Source organism: Nanorana parkeri, unplaced genomic scaffold, assembly GCF_000935625.1.
Source record: "Nanorana parkeri isolate BGI_ZX_2015 unplaced genomic scaffold, ASM93562v1 scaffold3537, whole genome shotgun sequence".
Lineage (NCBI taxonomy): Eukaryota > Metazoa > Chordata > Amphibia > Anura > Dicroglossidae > Nanorana > Nanorana parkeri.
Window position 1 is genome coordinate 13,237 of NW_017309805.1, and position 21,148 is coordinate 34,384.

At 41.4% G+C, this 21,148-nt stretch overlaps 1 pseudogene; it reads left to right on the plus strand.

Moving 5' to 3' along the window:
- Window positions 1-849: 849 nt before the first annotated feature.
- Window positions 850-1,547, plus strand: LOC108803253 (annotated as a pseudogene).
- Window positions 1,548-21,148: the final 19,601 nt, after the last annotated feature.

A 21,148-nucleotide genomic window follows, 5' to 3' on the forward strand; every position in this document is an offset into this window, starting at 1 on the left:
TTGGTTGCTTCTGTGCCAGCACTTGGCCAAAACTTGTAGAAGTAAATGGACAGGAAATTTGATAGCAATTCATGCCAATACCCTATGAATTTAAGGAAAACTATGAGGTGAGTAAAAATCACTCACCCTCATAGTTCGAGCCGACGTGTGACAATGAAACTGTCACACGTCGGCTCAATAGATCGGAAAGTGAGCGAGCGAAGGTATGCGTTCGGTCACTTCCTCAATCATCATCCTGCAGAGAGTGGCTACTGTCAGCCACAGCTCCCTGCAGGGATTCCCCCCTCCTCGCTCCAATCCTCCAGCGCTGACTGGAGGAACAGACGGGGGAGGGGGCGGATACAGCTTGCTCTGTCTCTAGATAGGTGTTGTAAATTATGATTGAAGTAGATATATTAGGGGTATATTTAGGGTGTATGCTTATGTATTGCAGGGAACTCTTTTGGCTGATGTTATTTAACTATGCTAACTAGGAGGTTTTTATTGTGTATCCTGTTTTCAGGGTGTTGATTGTACACAAAGGAACAGCTGCAGGGAATTTTGTTGAAACCTGTTTAGTTAACTAACATCAAAGGGGTAATTAGACCAGCCAATCAGGAATCATTTCAGTGTTAGTGAATGGCAATAAACTGTATATGAATTAAGAGAGCCTAAAGTGACTAAGAGAAGAACATAAGAGTCATAAAGAGAGGCACAGAGGTGCATATATAGATTGGAGATATATGCTGGGTAGATAGAGTGGGTCCTCATGGAACCTTTATCATCTGAGGTCTAGATATTTTACTCTGTATTACTCTGTTGGACAGCATGGCTGTGGCGGAGCAGAAAGCGGTGACTCTCAGGCTGGCAGTGGTGAGCGCCTCTGCCGGGAAGAACATGGAGGACGTGAAGCTGGAATTCCCCGCGCTGCCTCAGTGCAAGGACGACCAAGAGGACTGGAGTTACCCAATGAGACGGGAAATGCAAGAAATTCTACCAGGCTTGTTTTGGGCCCGTATTCTGCAGCAATGAAAAGCAAGCTCCCGATCCTTCAGAAATATGGAATAACGCATATAATCTGCATAAGGCAAAGTATTGAAGCAAACTTTATCAAACCAAACTTTCAGAATGTATTTAGATATTTAGTGCTGGATATTGCAGACAACCCCATTGAAAATATTATACGGTTTTTCGCTATGTCAAAGGAATTTATTGACGAATGTTTACAGAGTGGAGGAAAAGTTCTCATCCATGGCAATGCAGGGCTTTCCAGGAGTGCTGCCTTGGTTATTGCATATATTATGGAATCTTTTGGTATAAAATACAGGGACGCTTTTACATATGTGCAAGAAAGAAGGTTCTGCATTAATCCCAATGCTGGATTTGTTCACCAAATTCAGGAATATGAAGCCATTTATCTAGCAAAATTAACCATTAAAATGATGTCGCCTCTGCAAATAGGAAGGAATTGTTCTTTACAATCTGGTGCTACAGAAAGCCTGAAAAGGACTCTCAAAGAGGAGGACGAATTTGGGAATATGCAGATGTCGGCAGCTCACGACAATTAATCCCAATGCTGGATTTGTTCACCAAATTCAGGAATATGAAGCCATTTATCTAGCAAAATTAACCATTAAAATGATGTCGCCTCTGCAAATAGGAAGGAATTGTTCTTTACAATCTGGTGCTACAGAAAGCCTGAAAAGGACTCTCAAAGAGGAGGACGAATTTGGGAATATGCAGATGTCGGCAGCTCACGACGTGTAAACCCAAAACACACCTTACATAGTTACATAGTATTTGAGGTTGAATAAACGGACCTGGTCCTTGCTCCTGTCCTGTCCAAACTTTGTTAGAAGGGTGGCGCAAACCTTTCCCAGGATGTTGTCCTTTCGGTCATTGGCCCTTTTCCCATAGCTGCCCTTAAGGCAGTCGTAGTCCCGGGCATCAAAGATGTGCACCAGCTGCAGCATCTCATCGTAGGACATATTGGTGGCGCGCTTCTTTCCTGGGGTCTCGGGTGTCCCCGGCGTGGAACTTGATGATCCCTCCGACTGAGACATTATTTATTATTTGTATTTTTGTACAATATACAAATCTGCTTGTCTCTGTGATGTTGCTGTGTTGACACTAAGACAGGATGCAATGGTTACGCACGGCCGTGCGTGCACACGAACGTGCGAACCCACGGACGAAACCGAAACCAAATGAAACGCTTTAAGTTTTCATCGAGAAGTTCCTATCATATATATAACTATCACTGAAAGCCTTCATAGTTGTCTTTTGCGAAAGCCCGGCCGTTAGCGAGCGTGCATCCGTTTGAACGGGACACGATCCGAGGTCGAATACGAAACGTCAGGTAAAATACAAAGTTGAATCATTTGATTTTAAAGTCTAGTCTATCACATAATTTCAGTTGGCAATCAGCAGTATGTTGTATTTTTTGTGTTGTATTTTTTGCCTTGTTTTGTTACAGTTGTTGTGAGCGATTTTGAGAATGCGTCATTTGCTGAAATACTCACATATTGGTTTAATTTGTACATGTTTTATTGTAGTGCATGTTTACTGTTATATTATTAGCTCGCCACAAATTTGGGTTGAACTTAAAACGAACTGTTCCCAAATCGCCACCAGCGTTTTATTAAATTTCTTTTTTTATTGTTATAGTTTAAGTTGTTATTTACTCGTTGCTGTTGAAAACGCTGCATGTCATGATTAAATATGGATTACGTTGGCGGATCAATTTTCTTAGTGCTTTCTTTACTGACAGACTGTTGAAAACTATTTTTGTTTTTGTTTTTTCTGCTACAAACATTTTTGACCTGTACTTTGTAAGAAATATTTTCTTTGACACTTTAGTGAATGGGGTATGTTGACAATTCCCTTGCCCCCAGGGTTATGTTGACGAGGCCCTTGCCCCTGCACGGGGACACCCTCACACTGCTGAAGGCATGTGGCCTGGTGTTGGAGGGACGGGGGGGAGGGGGATTTAGTGCGCTCGCTGTCAGCCTATGCTCAGATCAATGGTATGGTATTTATTTTATGTTATGGGTATAACAATTTTTTTTCCTACGCATTTTGGGGGTGGGGTTCTTCATTAAAATTCATACCAGATCTTAACGACCTGTTAAATGACTTTTTTTTTTATTAAACAAATTGTTTTTATTCTGTTATTGAGGACAACCCATGTCGTGTAAAACCAAAACTTACCAAGATATTCAATACAAATAATACGAGGTTTTCTCAAAACTACCTCGACAGTTGCACCAGAAATAACATCTTTCCAACTATATAGGGGCAAACCTTGCCAGTTCTCCAATTCCCGCAATAGTCTATCTATAAGAGGAGGGAAATTCAGGGTATATAAAGAGGAAGGTAGTTTACCTACTTTGATGCCCAGGTAGGTGATGTCCCGACGTGCCACTGTGAAGGAGGAGGTGTTGTCCCACGACGAAGAAGCTGTAGCCGCCAGGGGAAATACCTCACTTTTGAAATAATTTATGCGGAGCCCTGAGAATGTTCTAAAGGTGTCAAAGAGGGTCTGGACAGTCAGTAGATCCTGGTGCGGTCGGGATGTAAACAACAGGATGTAATCGGCAAAGAGGGAGACACGTAGCTCCTCCTTCCCGATCTGTATACCCAGCAGAGTGTCTGTTTGTAAGATGTATCTTGCCAGCGATTCCAGTGCTAGGTTGAATAACAAGGGGGACAGCGGGCAGCCCTGTCTGGTTCCCTTGTGCAAACTAAAAGGTCCGGAGAGAGCTCCCTGAGTCCATATCCTTGCGGTGGGGGAGTACATCTTCTGTATCAGCGAGAGGAACTTACCCCCGAACCCCAGCTTGGACATGACTAAAAATAGCCAGTGCAGGTTCACGTTATCGAACGCCTTTTCCGCGTCAAGAGTCACTATAGCCAACTCTAGAGCGGGAAAGGCTTTCGCTTGTTCCAGGGCCATAATGACCCTCCTCAGGTTCATAACAGCCGCTCTACCTTTCATAAAACCCACTTGGGCAGGGTGTATGAGGCGGGGTAATACCTCCGCCAGCCTGCCCGCGAGGATCCTAGAGAGGATTTTAGCATCTACATTAATAAGCGAGATAGGCCGGTACGAACCCGGGTTGGTCAAATCCTTCCCTGGATTAATTCGGAAATGGGAATTTTGGAGATTCGGGTGATCCGAATCTATGAATTTCCGAATATTCGTCCGAATTTGGATTCGGATTGAAACGAATCGCACATGTCTAAAACGCATATTGTGTATTTCTTTTTTTCAAACACCGTGTAAACAATAAGGTGCAATAAGGAACAGTTTGTAAATTCATAAAACAGTTCTGTGATGCTTATTGGGGATCGGGCAAATGCCGTACAGATCCCCTCGGGGTGTATACTCACCACAATGTAGTGGCTGTGGTAAGCAGCCTGAAGTGCTTTGAAAGAAACGGATTTTCCTGAAGTTGTGGCGTCCTCGCTGTATCTTTCAGCGGTCTGTGGCCGGCAAACGGTTTATCTTCAGGATCATACAAGAAAAGAGCCTCTCATAGTGTAGAAGTTTCAAAAAATACTTTATTTGGCTCAAATAACAATAAAACAACGAAATCCACAGAAAAAATTCAAAGAAATTGTTCAGATCGGCAAACAGTATACTCTCCAAAATCCTGTATCTGGTGTAGCGTGAGGTTAGGCCTGCCTTGTTTATTATGGAAGAATGTATGCTCTTAACATTTTATGGTCTGTTTTTTTAAAAGATTTGATCATGAATATTTATAGCCAAATGTATACAATCATAGCAATCAAATTGAATTTCCAGACCATGGAAGCATTTGAGGGAATAGAGTGTGAAACTCGTTTAAACCAGGATGTTTTTTGTGCTCGGAGTTGATATTTCATTTTAGTATACCAGGCTCAATATCTGATTGTTAGATTCATAATAAATCTCAGCCAACTAAAAAGCAAAATGAAACAGACCAGCTGCAACATGGGGTCCCCCCTAAAACTCCATACCAGACCCTTGATCCCAGCATATGGCCTGGCCGGGTCGGAAAGGGGGGGGGGGCGAGCGAGCGCCACCCCACACTCCCACACCAGGCCACATGCCCTCGGCACTGGGAGGGTGCTTTTCCAGGGTCGCCCCTGGAAAAGCACCTTGTACCCGTGCTGATGGGGACAAGGGCCTCGTCCCCACAACCCTGACTCGGTGGTTGTGGGGGTCTGTGGGCAAGGGGTCTTATTTGCACCGGGATACCCTTTTAATTAAGGGGCACCCAGATGTGGCCCTCCTCCCTTGTGAATAAGTAAGGGATACTTGTACCCCTACCCATTCACTAAAGGGTTAAATAAAATAGTTATGAAAAAGTCCAGACTTTTGAGAAAATCCTTTCTTTGGAAAAAAACAAAAGACATGCTTTTGACAAGTCTTTTATTAAAAAAAAATAAAAAATGGATACAGGGTCAATTACGGCATCCAGCGTTGTCCACGACGTTGACGAAATAAAACAATAAAAAATCAATAGAAATAATTTTAAAAGAACGCCAGCCGCCGTCCCGTCCTCTCCCGCCGCATAATGGAATTTTGACAGATGCTGGCAAAACATGAACAATTGGGCGGAGCTAGCAGTGACAGCTAGCTCCGGCCAATTGTGTAGTTTGCTGTCATCTGATAGGCGAGACATGATTGGGCAGAGCCATCATGACTTTGCCCAATCATGGCTCCAAATGAGTACTGAGCCCTGATTGGGCAAAGTGTTGCACCTGACCTCTGGTCAGGTGCAAGACTTTAACCAATTAGAGCTTCGAATGGTGCTTTGCCTTATGGGACGTTGCACGGTCATACACCGCGATCATCCCATAAAGTTTGGCGTTCAGTGAATGCTCGAACAGTCGATGTTCGATTCGAACTCGTCTTCGAATCGAACCACTGGACCATCCCTAGTCTAGAGCAGGGGTAGGCAACCTTGGCTCTCCAGCTGTGCTGAAACTACAAATCCCATCAATGCCTTATGGGATTTGTAGTTTCGGCACAGCTGGAGAGCCAAGGTTGCCTACCCCTGCTCTAGAGGGACATCAAATCCTGCTTGAAATCAGCAAACCATATTGAAGTCTATGGGGAGTAGACATGTGCGATTAATTTTGTTTTGAATTGAAATTCGGATGAATTTCTGCATATGCGGATATTCAGATGCATGTTGATGAGGACAAGGGCCTCTCCTCCACAACCCTGGCCTGGTGGTTGTGGGGGTCTGTGTTCAGGGGGGCTTATAGGAATCTGGGTGCCCCTTTCATAGGGGACACCCAGATGCCGTCCCCCTTGTGAATGAGTAGGGGTAGTTGTTATCTTTATACAAAAAAGAAAGGGTTAACCCGTTAAGAGGTAACGGGTTAGTAGCGATCAGCATAGGGATCCGGACAAGTCAATTGATTGTAAAAAAGATAATTTTATTGAAAAAACATTCACGATTACACATTAGACTCACTAATTACCATTAAAAACATTGTGGATAACATACAGTCATAAATTATATGTGGATCGATCCTCATTAATATTAACCTTGAGTCCCCACCGTGGGGGAAAGTGACCGATGTAGCTATTACTTCGCTCTCTCTTCCTCCATTTAAATTCCCACATGCATGTCAACCTGCGTGAACTACAAAAACCGAGGGGATGGTCCCAAACGTAGGAGAAAAAAAGGGGAAATAGATTTTTCTTCTGGTTTCCCTGTTCAGATATAATGAAGGAATCTAGACAGATCAGTGATTGCAACACTGACTTTCTCTGCTCTCCGTTGGATTATGACAGGTATTTACAGATGTTGCTTATTAGTTTGATGTTTCCTGTGTAGATATCTTCTTATTTCGGAGGGATTTATTTTTACTTTACTTCCAAATTATTTTGCCTTCTGTTTATTATTTGAAATTAAGTTTTCCTGTTGTTTGGTGTTAAATGCCACTGGCTTCGGTCTAGCCGTATGTGCAATTAACTCCTTCCTATTCATCAGCAAGGAATTACTCTAATTAGAGCGGTGAGGTGTAACAAGTCCTTTTGTTTAGAGGGGAGGGGAGTTTTCTCAAGGACAGACTATCACTGGGTTATCTTTAATTGAAGTGTTGAGTGTAGATGTTGTAAATCTCTGCCTCAGAGTGATATTTGAATGATGTCCTTAAAGTCAATTAAAGATAACGGAGTAAAAACACCACTCGAACCTACCATTGGAGACCAGATTACAACAAACATCTCCCGGAGGAAATAGCGAGACGTGCCCATACTCAAGTGGACTATCGAATCACACTGGGAAAACCCCCAAACCGCCCGGACTTCGAGAAAACTACAGTAACATGAGTGATAAAAAATGCTAAACAAATCCCATCAATGCCTTATGGGATTTGTAGTTTCAGCACAGCTGGAGAGCCAAGGTTGCCTACCCCTGCTCTAGAGGGACATCAAATCCTGCTTGAAATCAGCAAACCATATTGAAGTCTATGGGGAGTAGACATGTGCGATTAATTTTGTTTTGAATTGAAATTCGGATGAATTTCTGCATATGCGGATATTCAGATGCATGTTGATGAGGACAAGGGCCTCTCCTCCACAACCCTGGCCTGGTGGTTGTGGGGGTCTGTGTTCAGGGGGGCTTATAGGAATCTGGGTGCCCCTTTCATAGGGGACACCCAGATGCCGTCCCCCTTGTGAATGAGTAGGGGTAGTTGTTATCTTTATACAAAAAAGAAAGGGTTAACCCGTTAAGAGGTAACGGGTTAGTAGCGATCAGCATAGGGATCCGGACAAGTCAATTGATTGTAAAAAAGATAATTTTATTGAAAAAACATTCACGATTACACATTAGACTCACTAATTACCATTAAAAACATTGTGGATAACATACAGTCATAAATTATATGTGGATCGATCCTCATTAATATTAACCTTGAGTCCCCACCGTGGGGGAAAGTGACCGATGTAGCTATTACTTCGCTCTCTCTTCCTCCATTTAAATTCCCACATGCATGTCAACCTGCGTGAACTACAAAAACCGAGGGGATGGTCCCAAACGTAGGAGAAAAAAAGGGGAAATAGATTTTTCTTCTGGTTTCCCTGTTCAGATATAATGAAGGAATCTAGACAGATCAGTGATTGCAACACTGACTTTCTCTGCTCTCCGTTGGATTATGACAGGTATTTACAGATGTTGCTTGTTAGTTTGATGTTTCCTGTGTAGATATCTTCTTATTTCGGAGGGATTTATTTTTACTTTACTTCCAAATTATTTTGCCTTCTGTTTATTATTTGAAATTAAGTTTTCCTGTTGTTTGGTGTTAAATGCCACTGGCTTCGGTCTAGCCGTATGTGCAATTAACTCCTTCCTATTCATCAGCAAGGAATTACTCTAATTAGAGCGGTGAGGTGTAACAAGTCCTTTTGTTTAGAGGGGAGGGGAGTTTTCTCAAGGACAGACTATCACTGGGTTATCTTTAATTGAAGTGTTGAGTGTAGATGTTGTAAATCTCTGCCTCAGAGTGATATTTGAATGATGTCCTTAAAGTCAATTAAAGATAACGGAGTAAAAACACCACTCGAACCTACCATTGGAGACCAGATTACAACAAACATCTCCCGGAGGAAATAGCGAGACGTGCCCATACTCAAGTGGACTATCGAATCACACTGGGAAAACCCCCAAACCGCCCGGACTTCGAGAAAACTACAGTAACATGAGTGATAAAAAATGCTATATATATCCGTTAAGGACATCATTCAAATATCACTCTGAGGTTGGTCAATTAAAGATAACCCAGTGATAGTCTGTCCGTGAGAAAACTCCCCTCCCCTCTAAACAAAAGGACTTGTTACACCTCACCGCTCTAATTAAAGTAATTCATTGCTGATGAATAGGAAGGAGTTAATTGCACATACGGCTAGACTGAAGCCAGTGGCATTTAACACCAAACCACAGGAAAACTTAATTTCAAATAATAAACAGAAAACAGAAGGCAAAGTAATTTGGAAGTAAAGTAAAAATAAATCCCTCCGAAATAAGAAGATATCTACACAGGAAACATCAAACTAACAAGCAACATCTGTAAATACCTGTCATAATCCAACGGAAAGCAGAGAAAGTCAGTGTTGCAATCACTGATCTGTCTAGATTCCTTCATTATATCTGAACAGGGAAACCAGAAGAAAAATCTCTTTCCCCTTTTTTTTCTCCTACGTTTGGGACCATCCCCTCGGTTTTTGTAGTTCACGCAGGTTGACATGCATGTGGGAATTTAAATGGAGGAAGAGAGAGCGAAGTAATAGCTACATCGGTCACTTTCCCCCACGGTGGGGACTCAAGGTTAATATTAATGAGGATCGATCCACATATAATTTATGACTGTATGTTATCCACAATGTTTTTAATTGTAATTAGTGAGTCTAATGTGTAATCGTGAATGTTTTTTCAATAAAATTATCTTTTTTACAATCAATTGACTTGTCCGGATCCCTAAGCTGACCGCTACTAACCCGTTACCTCTTAACGGGTTAACCCTTTCTTTTTTGTATTAGTCTATTTTGGTCACGGATCGGACGAAACAAGCAATTGTGTAAACCTAATCAGGGCAATTATAATCAGTCGGATCTCCAGGCAGGAACCCAAACCCCTTTCTACAGTAGTTGTTATCCTTACTTATTCACCAAATACAGAAAAATTGTAAAACACACACACCGTAACAACAGTCCTTTATTTTGTCAAAAACTGTGTTGTGGTTTTTTTTCAGTCTTTGAAAAAAAAAATGTCCAACAATGTAATCCAAATGTCAATCACATCGTCTGAAAGAAAAAATACCCGACGCCCGCCGACACAACCGAACCTGCGGTACTCTTGCAGCAAAATGACAGCTCTGGCCCGAATGTCAAGTGAGTCGTGATGTCACGGGACTTATTCCACCCCATTGTTGACATTCAGGAGCAGAGCTGTCATTTTGTAGCGAGAGTTGAGTTGGTGGGCGTTGGGTATTATTTTTCTTTCAGCAAGTCGGCGGCAATTGTCCATTGTGAGTGACGTGGATCTACATCGCTGGATGACATGATTGACCTTGGGATTAGATTGATGAACATTTTTGTTTTGTTTTTTAAATAAAAAAACGTGATAAAAACATGTGTTGTGTTTTTTTCCAAATAGTGTGGTGTGTTTATTTAAAATATTCAGATTCAGATAAGCCCCCCTGCCCACAGACCCCCACAACCACCGGGCCAGGGTTGTGGGGAAGAGGCCTATGTCCTCATCGACATGGTGACAAGGTGCTTTGCCAGGGGTCCCCCAGAGGGAACATGGAGAAGAAAAGTAGCCACCCTCTGGCAAGAAATTATGGATGGAAAAATTAAAACAGATTTTTGAGCATTTAGAGCTAAACTATGGCAAAATAAGGTACACAGTCATTTATTATTTATATAATAAATCATGAAAATAACTTCTAAGTTTAGTGTGGCTTTAAATACAGCAGCAACACCCCAATCTGATAAATTTAAAATAAAAAAAATTAAAAAAAGATTCAAGGGCTAATTTTTTTAATCTAGCGGTAATAGGCCTGAATTGAATGGTAGAAGTAGCAGCCACAATAAATCTGAAAGCTTTAGGAAAACTAAAGCGTATTGGCCATTGGCACAACAGTTTATTAGTATAATTTGCAGGCTTTTTTACAGTTCGACATTGCATTGTCTTAAAAGTTTAATAAAGAGTGCACAAAAACACTTCAAAGCCACAAACCCAGATCTTCGCTAAATGCTCTTTTTACTCACCTAAATCTGCAGTCACATGATGTACTAGTCTTGAGCCTTCACTTCTGTTTACATCCGGTGGGGTCCTTTTTTTGGGTTTCCAATGCCACTGCCTGCATGAAATGGGCACTTCCTATTGGCTGTTCAGGGGGGGCCTCTTAGGATCCAGAAGAGAAGTGTAAGTGACGTCAGTGCAATGGGATGGTAGGATATTTGCCAGCATGAATGAGCACGGGTTGGGTTACGCTGGGTTAGTGGTACCCCGCACCTAGAAACAGCTCCAGAGAGAATCCTGGATAGTGGACTTAGATGATTGTAACTTTCTTCAAAAGTAGAGAAAAAGAGCACCTCTTCAGGACGGGTTAGAGATGGGGAGAGAAGGAGAGAAGGATGTGGAGGGGAGGGTTCATACTTTATCTAGAACTGAGTTTAATAAAAACATCTAGAAATAGGTTCTTTTAAATTACTGTTCCACAAATGAGACTTTCGCAGACACGTAAAAACCTTAGCCCAATCATTTTCAAAAACTGAAACTCTATTATATACACTTTTATGCATGAATAATAGCCTCAGACAAAGTGTTAGATTTCTGTATATAACTTATTTAAAACAGCCAGGAACTACTAAGTAATCTGACAATGAACACTTTGGCCAGGAGTATATAATTACTTATGTTATGTATAGTGAAGGGAGCAGGAGTATATATTGTACAGAGTGCGTTGGTCAGGATTATGCAATGTATAGTCCAGAATAAAGAGTGCAGTGGCCATAAGAATGTAACATTCAACAATAAGGAGTGTGTATCGTAGAGCAGAGAACACAGTGTGTGTGGCATTCAGGAGAATGCAAAGTACACATCATGTTACATAAACCTGACTGCTGCCTGCTCTATATTGTGCGGTATGTTGCATTTTCTTGACTGCTGCACTGCCAGCATACAGGTCAGAGGTATCTAATGCATTGCACAGAGTGCATACAGACAAAAATCCTCCACAAGAAAAAACATTCTCCAATACCAATACTGGCCCTTCACATCTACTGCTCACCTCTGCAGCCCTCTCACCTGTTTTGGACTTGGTTCCAAATTTAGATCGGATCAAAAGTTCCGTACTTATATCTGCCGCCTGGCCTGATTCAATAGAGTATACTCTCACAGAGAGAAAATGAAAATCACACCAACTCCAATCATTGTAAAAATCACTTCTGTTTTTATTGTTCTCCTTTTCGTGGTTTTATTTAACATATGAACGTGTATATTTAAGCGTAGCATTGCAGAAAAGTATTTTAGTTTAAATATTCTAGCTTATCTCATTGGTTAGATCCATTTATGCATAACTTCCTTCGTCTTGGGTGTAGTCTCGAGAGGAGGCTCCAACTTGGTTCCTATTTCTACTGCGTACTTCGGATCTCGGGTGGGGGGCTTAGCACCAATTTCTGAGTAAGGTTTTGAGGAAGGCAAACGAGCAAAAAGCAAATTAACATATATATTACAATTGTCTATTGAGATAGGCATTTTGTCATAATTGTACTTAACCACTTCCATTACAAATCGGGGTACCCTTTTAATTAAGGGGGCACCCAGATGCGGCCCTCCTCCCTTGTGAATAAGTAAGGGGTACTTGTACCCCTACCCATTCACTAAAGGGTTAAATAAAATAGTTATGAAAAAGTCCAGACTTTTGAGAAAAAAAAACAAAAGACATGCTTTTGACAAGTCTTTTATTTAAAATAAACCCCCCCAAAAAATGGATCCACCGACGTAATCCAAGGTCAATTACGGCATCCAGCGTTGTCCACAAAGACGACGAAATAAAAAATAAAACAATAAAAAATAAATAGAGATAATTTAACAAAAAACACCAGCCGCCGTCCCGTCCTCTCCCGCCACATAATGGCATTTTGACAGATGCTGGCAAAACATAAACAATTGGGTGGAAAGCAGTGACAGCTAGCTCCGGCCAATTGTGTAGTTTGCCCAATCATGGCTCGCCTATCAGATGATGGCAAAGTGTTGCACCTGACCTGTGGTCAGGTGCAAGACTTTAACCAATTAGAGCTTCGAATGGTGCTTTGCCTTATGGGACATTGCACGGTCATACAGGCCACGAACATCCCATAAAGTTCGGCGTTCGCTGAACGCTCAAACAGCCGATGTTCGATTAGAACTCGTCTTCTAATCGAACAGGTGGACCATCCCTAGTCTAGAGCAGGGGTAGGCAACCTTGGCTCTCCAGCTGTGCTGAAACTACAAATCCCATCATGCTTCACCTCTGGGAGCATTGCTTGTGGCTTGCAATGACTTATGGGATTTGTAGTTTCAGCACAGCTGGAGAGCCAAGGTTTCCTACCCCTGGTCTAGAGGGACATCAAATCCTGCTTGAAATCAGCAAACCATATTGAAGTCTATGGGGAGTAGACATGTGCGATTAATTTTGTTTTGAATTGAAATTCGGATTAATTTCTGCATATGCAGATATTCAGATGCATGTTGATGAGGACAAGGGCCTCTCCCCCACAACCCTGGCCCGGTGGTTGTGGGGGTCTGTGTGCAGGGGGGCTTATAGGAATCTGGGTGCCCCTTTCATAAAGGGGACACCCAGATGCCGCCCCCCTTGTGAATAAGTAAGGGGTAGTTGTTATCCTTACTCATTCACCAAATACAGAAAAATTGTAAAACACACAACACCGTAACAACAGTCCTTTATTTTTTCAAAAACTGTGTTGTGTTTTTTTTTCAGTCTTTGCAAAAAAAAATGTCTAACAATGTAATCCAAATGTCAATCACATCGTCTGAAAGAAAAAATACCCGACGCCCGCCGACACAACCGAACCTGCGGTACTCTTGCAGCAAAATGACAGCTCTGGCCCGAATGTCAAGTGAGTCGTGATGTCACGGGACTTATTCCACCCCATTGTTGACATTCAGGAGCAGAGCTGTCATTTTGTAGCGAGAGTTGAGTTGGTGGGCGTTGGGTATTATTTTTCTTTCAGCAAGTCGGCGGCAATTGTCCATTGTGAGTGACGTGGATCTACATCGCTGGATGACATGATTGACCTTGGGATTAGATTGATGAACATTTTTGTTTTGTTTTTTAAATAAAAAAACGTGATAAAAACATGTGTTGTGTTTTTTTCCAAATAGTGTGGTGTGTTTATTTAAAATATTCAGATTCAGATAAGCCCCCCTGCCCACAGACCCCCACAACCACCGGGCCAGGGTTGTGGGGAAGAGGCCTATGTCCTCATCGACATGGTGACAAGGTGCTTTGCCAGGGGTCCCCCAGAGGGAACATGGAGAAGAAAAGTAGCCACCCTCTGGCAAGAAATTATGGATGGAAAAATTAAAACAGATTTTTGAGCATTTAGAGCTAAACTATGGCAAAATAAGGTACACAGTCATTTATTATTTATATAATAAATCATGAAAATAACTTCTAAGTTTAGTGTGGCTTTAAATACAGCAGCAACACCCCAATCTGATAAATTTAAAATAAAAAAAATTAAAAAAAGATTCAAGGGCTAATTTTTTTAATCTAGCGGTAATAGGTCTGAATTGAATGGTAGAAGTAGCAGCCACAATAAATCTGAAAGCTTTAGGAAAACTAAAGCGTATTGGCCATTGGCACAACAGTTTATTAGTATAATTTGCAGGCTTTTTTACAGTTCGACATTGCATTGTCTTAAAAGTTTAATAAAGAGTGCACAAAAACACTTCAAAGCCACAAACCCAGATCTTCGCTAAATGCTCTTTTTACTCACCTAAATCTGCAGTCACATGATGTACTAGTCTTGAGCCTTCACTTCTGTTTACATCCGGTGGGGTCCTTTTTTTGGGTTTCCAATGCCACTGCCTGCATGAAATGGGCACTTCCTATTGGCTGTTCAGGGGGGGCCTCTTAGGATCCAGAAGAGAAGTGTAAGTGACGTCAGTGCAATGGGATGGTAGGATATTTGCCAGCATGAATGAGCACGGGTTGGGTTACGCTGGGTTAGTGGTACCCCGCACCTAGAAACAGCTCCAGAGAGAATCCTGGATAGTGGACTTAGATGATTGTAACTTTCTTCAAAAGTAGAGAAAAAGAGCACCTCTTCAGGACGGGTTAGAGATGGGGAGAGAAGGAGAGAAGGATGTGGAGGGGAGGGTTCATACTTTATCTAGAACTGAGTTTAATAAAAACATCTAGAAATAGGTTCTTTTAAATTACTGTTCCACAAATGAGACTTTCGCAGACACGTAAAAACCTTAGCCCAATCATTTTCAAAAACTGAAACTCTATTATATACACTTTTATGCATGAATAATAGCCTCAGACAAAGTGTTAGATTTCTGTATATAACTTATTTAAAACAGCCAGGAACTACTAAGTAATCTGACAATGAACACTTTGGCCAGGAGTATATAATTACTTATGTTATGTATAGTGAAGGGAGCAGGAGTATATATTGTACAGAGTGCGTTGGTCAGGATTATGCAATGTATAGTCCAGAATAAAGAGTGCAGTGGCCATAAGAATGTAACATTCAACAATAAGGAGTGTGTATCGTAGAGCAGAGAACACAGTGTGTGTGGCATTCAGGAGAATGCAAAGTACACATCATGTTACATAAACCTGACTGCTGCCTGCTCTATATTGTGCGGTATGTTGCATTTTCTTGACTGCTGCACTGCCAGCATACAGGTCAGAGGTATCTAATGCATTGCACAGAGTGCATACAGACAAAAATCCTCCACAAGAAAAAACATTCTCCAATACCAATACTGGCCCTTCACATCTACTGCTCACCTCTGCAGCCCTCTCACCTGTTTTGGACTTGGTTCCAAATTTAGATCGGATCAAAAGTTCCGTACTTATATCTGCCGCCTGGCCTGATTCAATAGAGTATACTCTCACAGAGAGAAAATGAAAATCACACCAACTCCAATCATTGTAAAAATCACTTCTGTTTTTATTGTTCTCCTTTTCGTGGTTTTATTTAACATATGAACGTGTATATTTAAGCGTAGCATTGCAGAAAAGTATTTTAGTTTAAATATTCTAGCTTATCTCATTGGTTAGATCCATTTATGCATAACTTCCTTCGTCTTGGGTGTAGTCTCGAGAGGAGGCTCCAACTTGGTTCCTATTTCTACTGCGTACTTCGGATCTCGGGAGGGGGGGGGGGGGGGACTACACCAATTGCTGAGTAAGGTTTTGAGGAAGGCAAACGAGCAAAAAGAAAATTAACATATATATTACAATTGTCTATTGAGATAGGCATTTTGTCATAATTGTACTTAACCACTTCCATTACACACCCACTGCTTACCTCTGCACCCTCTTGCCAAATGCTCAACTCTTCAACCCCTTATCCACAGCTCTCCTCTTCATCCCATTGTCTACCACTTGCCTCTGCACCTTCTTGTCCGCTGCTTACCTCTACACCCCCACATCAACTGCTCACCTCTGCACTCACCTCTGTGCCACCTTGGCCACCGCTCACCTCTTTACCCCTCATCCACAGCTCACATCTGCACTTCCTCATCCACCACTCACCTCTTCACTTTCTTATCTACTGTTCACCTCTGCATCCCTCCTTACACTTACAAACAATGCAGACCCCTGCCCCCCCTCCTCCCCCCCAGCACACATACAAATAATTCTGCACCCTGTCCCCTTCATCCATACACATACAGTTGAGCCCCTGTCCACTCTCCGCATATATACAAACACTGCAGACTAACACACACACACTTTTTTACAGTTCGACATTGCATTGTCACACACACACACACACCAGACTCTCTGCTTCCCCCCTTCCCCAAACACACGTGCACACACATACGCTGCTGATGCCCTGCTGCTACCCACATACACAAACACAAACTGTTGATTCTCAAACTATATACCAAGCATGCACAGTTTGGCAACCATCAACATTACATTTACGCATGTGACAGGCATATGCAGTTTCCAAGCCAGTTTTTGGAACTATTGGTCTAAGCAATAGTGGCCACTTAAAATGTTCTTAGCTTAGGCCAGACTGAGTCCATCTATTGGCCATCTTTATCAGAGCTTTCCTCATATCTTTATTGCGTAAGGTATAAATAACTGGGTTCATAGCTGGTGTCACAACAGTGAACAGAATTGCTATTACTCTGTCTTGATCTGATTCATGTTCTGCCGAAGTACGCAAGTAGGTAAAAACAGCTGTGCCATAAAGAAAGAACACCACAGTGAGGTGGGCACTGCAAGTAGATAATGCATTTTTTTTTCCCTGTAGTGTTTTAATCCTTACAATAAATTTACTGATACATAGGTAGGAAAGGAATGTTAAGATGAACATACGTTGGCATTCATGATTTCAACATACCGTAGTGGATTACCAATTGCCACGTATTGGTCAAGAGACATTAAAGTAAGGAGCATGACTTCTGTGCTACCAAGGAAATGAAAGAAATGTATCTGCCAAATACAGCCACCGAAAGTAATTACCTTCTTGACAGTTAAGAAATCGGCAAGCATCTTGGGAACAGCAACTGAGGAAAACCACAAGTCAATAAAAGACAAATTCCACAGAAAGAAATACATAGGTGTGTGGAGACTTTTATCCATACGTGTGATCATCATGATTGAGAGGTTCCCCAAAACAGTCACCATGTAAAACATTGAAAATATCCCAAAAAGAAGAAGTTCAACCTCCTCCAGGTCTGTGAGTCCAAGCAAGATAAATTACTTCCGTTCATTGGCTAATATAAAAAAGAAAAGTTGCATCGAGTTTAAATGAGTTGTAGGCATACAAATTATTTTTTAATTCATCTCTGTAACAGAAAAATATACTCTTGACTCTTGCATTGTTTATCTCAATACTACAACAAAAAAACAAAGGGATGTCCACATTGGGTATCTTCTAGCTGAATTTCACTGCAAGTAAGGTCTGATATCACTGTAATCACAATATTAAAGTTTGTTTCAGGGCAAAATAATAATAAAAAATATTCAGATTATCTTTGCAATATATGCACATTTCTCTATGTTTTCATTAAACTTCTTGTTTGAGCTGACAAGTTTGTCTCTGCTGCACTAAAATCCCAAGCAGTGTTAGCAGCCCTGTCTGAGAACTTTCCTGCTGGACTACATAAACTTTACATCATGACAATAAAGAGAATGGAGGCATTCTGTGGTTCAAGAGAAGAGAATTATACAGGGTTGACAACACTGATTGGGATTTCAGTTCAGAAAAGGTACCATGTTGTCGGATTAAAAAGAAAGACTAGCAGATATTTTTCTGTACTTGCAGTGTTTTAAAATGGATAAAATATGGGAAATGTGCATGTATTGCAGATGTGTATTGAATATGTTTGTTTGTTTTTTGACCCAGACATGCACTTTAAAGAATGTATTGACAAGGAGGGATCCCCTATAATAATGTCACCTAGGGACCCCCAAAGAAGCTGATGAAGCACCAGTCACAGCGGAGCTCGGGACTGGTGAGGGGCGCACACCTGCACAAAATACAAGTGATCGGGCATCTCTACAGACGCCAGATAACTTGTATTTAAACAGCCATCACAGGCTGTTTTTTTTCCATCTTTGTGCAGTGGAAGGACATTTTCAGATGCTTACCTGCATCTAGAAGGCTCCCATCTGCCCGTTTTTTAACGCCCGGCGGAGGGGAAACAGTTAAAAATATAAAATGTTCATTCAATTTATTCATTCCAAAGTGCTCTGAAGAAATCTCAAACAAAAAATGACTTCTTAAAAAAGACTTTAATACATTTTATGATAATTTTACATATAACTTGTAAGCTATGAGGTTGTGTAGTATTAGCCATACTTGTACAGGTGCGCCATTTTTCCACTGAAAGCTGCTTTCCCGTGAAAATGATGGTTCTTGTAAAGCTGTTAATATATATTTTTTTAAATAGAAATAACAAGCTGTTAAATAGAACAACTACTAGGCTTTTTTTTTACTACATGCTTGCTTCTGCACCTGACATTTGCAGTTACAACAATGTAACTATGTTTGCTTATATTCTAATCACTCGTGCCAGGGAAAGAAATTGTGGGATGTACTAGGTACATTCTAAATCTTTAATCAGTCAAACATTGCAACATAACTATTTCTTAAATAGGGTGCCCCTGCACCCTATACAAGAAATTGTACTGGTGTAATGTTTAACTGAATAAAGATTTAACAGACAGGCTCCAAGCTGTCAGATATACATCTTTTCATCCATGTAAAGTCACCACACTCCATAACTTCTTGCTGATTGGTGCTGTATCAATCACACAACAGCTTTGAGCATCCCCACTCTTCCTAACGCCCCTTTCAAATGGTCGCCTGCTGATCGGGGCAGTTCGGAATGGATTTCACCATTGGGATTTCTGTGTCCGTCCAGTTGTTTCCTCCAGCTTGCAATGGAGGAAAAACTTGAAGTTATCGGATCCATGTACTGTAGGTCTAGTCAGATGTAAATGGACATGTATCTGTTTACATCAGATTACGCCCAACCCCCATGATCAGGTCTGCGAAAATGGTAGTCTGTTCCGTTTGGTTTTCCAGACCTGGCCAGAGTCAGGGGTATTCGAATGTAAACGGACACATATCTGTTTAGATCCGGCTTACCACAGATCAACATCAGGCTTTCGATCAGATCTGCCTGAAAAACTGACAGATGGACCTGATCAGCATGCCCAGGTGAAAGGGCTCTAGGGTGCTAATATCTACTTACATACTACCCAAAGGCAGAAGTCACACTGGTCCTGCATCCTAAACAGCTCTCATGGCAAACCCACTGTTACTTGACATGCTCAAATCCAATGAATATACCAAAAATATACAATGTTATATATTTATATGAATAGATGTAAGTCATAATTTCTATTTCAAGCACTGGATGTAATGGCCTCAGACTGCGTATCCACCACACCTCTAGTCTTTTTTAACATCAGTATACAATATCCCTCTCTTTGGTTTATGGTGTTGGATGTCCCCAAGCATAGTTCTGTCTCCAAATGTCCAAATTCAGTAAAGTGCTTAGGGACTGGCAAAACAGGGCTCTTTTTCTGAATCATATGTCTATGTTGGGAGATACGATCCCCTGTGTGGTGTTAGTAACAATGGTGCATGTGCATTTTCGTCTGTTCTGGTGCATTGGCAGCCCATTCCAAAAAAAATGCAACACAAGTTACATCAAAAATGAATAGCCTACTCAAAACTTTTTGTTTTGCAGAATACCATCTTTCAAAACAAATACAATTTTGACAATATTAAAGTGAACCTATCATATTAAGTTAAGTGAAACCACAGCAGGAAAGTCAGCTTTCTTTTTAAATCTCCTGCATTGTATGAAAATACATATAGAATACAAAACTCAATACACTGCTGGGTATAATTTTGTAGTATTCATTCACTCATGCAAAATGAATAGATATTAAAAGACTCATCAGAAAAAATATTTGTGAACTAAGCTCAAGAGTACTTTGTATAGAAAAATAGATTACCTTTCAGTTTTGTAGAATTTCTAGTTGTTATTTCTTGTTGGTACTATCCAATGACATGTTGTCATGTAATGAACACAACAAAACAAAGATGATGAAAGAAGTGTTCAAAAAAAGTGTACAAAAAAAATGTTCTACACAAGGTCTTGAAGAAGGATATGCACAAAGTACAAAGAAAACAAAGACAACACATAGGTGTCCATTTCAGCGATATTTAACCTCTTGCCGTCCGCCCGTAGTAAAAAAACGGACGGACGGCACTGCAGCATCTGCGGGTTGCCGTCTCCAGACAAAAATTCATGCAGGTTAGTAGATAAATGCTCATTGTACAAGTGTAACCAGCAAAGATCTCATTCAACAGTAAAGTAAAAATTTCCCCAAACATATACTGTAATAACAGATCACAAGACCTAGGGTTTCCTGAGCTTAAAGGGTTATTAAACTCTTGCGTGTTTTTTGCATATATCTACTGCTAGCAAACAGTAAATATATGCAAAAACATTTAAAAAAACATTTTCAAAAGGCTTTAAACTTACCTGTGTCTTCACCGTAAGCTCTTGTCCGAACATCTGAAGAATCCTGGGCGGCCACAAAAGGATCTTGGGCCGGGTGCATGCGCACTTCAGATGTTCGGCCGGGAGACGAGGAGAGACAATAGGTAAGTATATGGAACAGCGTGCACCCGCACAGACACCGTGGGACAACAGAGAAGAGGAGGATAGAGCAATCAGCGCCGTGGTCATGGGTGGGCTGTAAAAGGATCTCGTGTGACCCCTCATAGCCCACCTGAGACCCTGTAGAGCCCACCACAGACCCTGCAGAGCCCTGGGACTCTCAGGATGGTTGATCAGGATCTATGGTGGGCTTTGCAGGGTCCCTTTCCCTGCACACAGGTGCTTCTCCACTTGCCTCTGGGTCATACCTCTAGCCGGTC